Source organism: Myotis brandtii, unplaced genomic scaffold (assembly GCF_000412655.1).
Source record: "Myotis brandtii unplaced genomic scaffold, ASM41265v1 scaffold600, whole genome shotgun sequence".
Lineage (NCBI taxonomy): Eukaryota > Metazoa > Chordata > Mammalia > Chiroptera > Vespertilionidae > Myotis > Myotis brandtii.
In genome coordinates, this window is record NW_005370273.1 from 965021 (window position 1) to 968017 (window position 2997).

Here is a 2997-nt window from a genome sequence, read left to right on the forward strand (position 1 = left end):
TCCCCGCAGCCCTGGGCTCCAGGCCGGGAAGCCGAGGCCCTGGTCTGAGTGTCTGGGAGTCCCGTTTCCCGCATCTTCTCCGGGGTCCTCCCCGCGGTGCCGGCCGGGGCGCCGGACCTGGGGGGAAACGCGACGTGGGCTGGGCCTTTGTGCCCGTCCCGTGGGCTGTCCCCTGTCCCAGCGCTTCAGTAATTCCCGGCCTGACCGAACCGCCTTCCTGTTCTGAGTTGGGAGAATAGTTAAGACGACAAACGCTTTGCTAAGCATGCACTGCTGCTTTTCTGTAAATGTTTTCAAAATAGTTTTTCAGCTCATTTGTGGTTTCACACTGTTGCTTAGGTAAGCAGTTGTATGTAATACCTGTATAGAGATGAAGCGCTGAAAGGCATGCAGAATCGCAGTTCCCTAGCCTTACATCCTTTTTTTGGCGTTGGTCTCCCGGTTCCCGCTCTCCCGTTGCTCCATTTGTAGGCGTTTGTGTGGCCTCCTCTTGCGGGAGGACAGGGCTGCATCCTGAGCGCCCTCTTCTCCCCCTGCCCTCACTGTTCAGTGTTAAATTTCCAAGTTACCGGTTTTATTATGACGACATATTCTTTACTCTTTGGCTGAGTAGCTTTTTATATGATAGTGATTCCACTCTTATGCAACTTTTTTGTTTTCCTGTAGGTGACTGCTTCATTTAAAAAGATTCATTTTTATTTTTACTAAACTTCCAACCAAGTCTTCTCATATCCTGCAACAGCCCTAAAGTCCTCTCCATACACTTTTAATTTATGTTTTTAAAGCATTGGTTAAAGGGAGGTAGCAGCTCATTGACACCATTTTGTGATCGCATAGTACATGTTTCTTTAAGGAGATCCCCTGCTTCGGAACTGGAACTGCAGTTCCGTGAGCTCTTCATCCTAAGCACATGCCTGGCACCAGGCAGTGCAGGGCGCCAGCACTCCCCAGGGAACCCACATCCCTGCTGTGGTGGCGCTTGCATTCAAGTGAGGGAAGAGCCACGTTAAACGCATGACATGACAAATCCTGCAGCCCATTAGGAGGTGGTAAGTAAGTGCTGTGATCACAATAGACTCAGTGATCAAGGAAGTTGAAATAGTTACAGAGCACACTGTTACTTAGAGGTTGTTGACTTGGTCCTTAGTTATGTTTCTTAAGCTTCACATTCTTTTTATGGTGTATTTTTTTCTGTCACAGTCCATGGGATGATTGTTGTTATTTCTGAGTGTGATACTGTTGTCTTGTTTACAACATTAGCATCATTAGTTATGCTTCATCAGTGGTCACCTTTCCTCGTATGTTATTCTTGATTCGTGTTCATTACACCAGTAGATGTCGTCCATCTCACACCTGAAGTGGTTTTGTTTTATTTTTAAGCAGATGATGGTGGCGCTACCCCAGTGCAGGATGAACGGGACTCAGGGTCAGACGTTGAGGAGGATGTAAATGAGCAGCACTCTGGATCAGACACGGGAAGTGTAGACCGTCACTCAGAGGTATTGGCGACACAACGTCTGGGGAGCTTTTCCCTCGCATTCTGTGAGACCTGTCTTATGTTGGAGTTGTAGAGACCCTGTCACCAGGTTTAGGCTTCAAACCCTGGGGTACAGAATTGTAAGTTTATAGAAAACTGCTTTAACAATAAGTAGGGATAGTCTGTTATTTACAAAATCACAGGGAATTAAGTTCTGATTGGGTCCCATTTCAGATATTAGGCAGTTCTTGGCAGTTTTTGGTTGAGAAAATAGGCCAGGCTTTTGATATTTGATATGCTTCCCCATTCCCAAAATGATGTCTTACTGGAGCAATGACCATTTGCAAACTGAAGATATTCCTATTGAAATCGAAAGTTTGAGGGCTATCACCTTGCAAAAATTATATCAGAATTTGGCTTTGAGCTGTTCCAATGTATGAAATAACAAAGCACATGTCATTTAAAAAGCTGTTGTTGCTTAGTAATACAGAGTTGTACTGGATTTTGTGTATGGCATTTCAACATATTTGGCCTATTACATATTTTTTCTATTTAGTTAATGCTAATTTCATTTCTTTCAACAGTATTCTGTAGTATTGAGAGTAAAAGTTTTTTGTTAACTCATTCCTAACTTTTATTATTTTTTTACTTATTGATTGATTTGAAGAGAGACATTTCATTGTTGTTCCACTTGTTTATGCATTCATTGGTTGATTCTTGTATGTGCCCTGACTGGGGCTTGAACCCATAACTTTGGCATATTGGGATGACGTTCTAAGCAACTGAGCTACCGGGCCCAGGCCAGACCTATTTTTTAAACTGTTTAATTTGCTTCCCTGGTTGTATCATCTGTATTGCACAATGTTAACAAAATAAAGCTGGGATACTTTTCAATAAGTCAGCTATGAGTTTTGGTAAACACAAACTGAAACAAACACATAGGAATGATAAAGATGGCCGAATTTTCTTTTAAGAACTTATATTCCATATATTTTGCTTGATTATGCATGTGCAGAAAATTGTCCAGTTTTTTTTAAGTGGGTAGGTATAATTGTTAGAGATCATATTATTGACTCTGTTCTTCGATATGTCATTAGTATATTCATATATTCAATAAATATTTATTCAGCACCTGTTGTGTCTGGCTCTTTTGACATATCAGTGACTAAATGAGGTCCCACTTTTTAAAATTATATAGTTGGTTGGAAGATGATAAACACTATAGAGAAAGGTAGAACAGAGTGAAGGATGCCAGGAGGAAGGGCAGGTTTTGGTGTTAAATAGGGAGGTACAGGAGGCCTAATTAAGAAAGTGACGTTTGAATCAAGACCTGAAGGAGGGTGAGGGAAGAGCCACTTGGCCATGTGGGGGAAGAACATCCCTAAGATGGGACTGTGCTTGACGTCTTCAAGGAATCCCCTGGAGCTAGTGTGGCTAGTGTGGAGTCAGGAAGCAGGTGTGATCAGAAAGCTAAATGGACTGGGAGAAAGGCTTATCTTTTAGTTATTTTGATATCACTC

At 42.5% G+C, this 2997-nt stretch overlaps 1 protein-coding gene across 2 annotated transcripts in view; it reads left to right on the plus strand.

Annotated features, from left to right (window-relative positions):
- Positions 1-1356: 1356 nt before the first annotated feature.
- Positions 1357-2997, plus strand: part of IWS1 (IWS1 homolog (S. cerevisiae)) — a 49035-nt gene continuing 47394 nt past the window's right edge. The window contains exon 1 of one of the 2 annotated variants that reach the window (XM_014550406.1): positions 1357-1499. The gene's annotated coding sequence lies outside the window, so the exon portion shown is untranslated. The remainder of the gene's footprint in view (positions 1500-2997) is intronic. The other variant, XM_014550405.1, reaches the window with a different exon arrangement.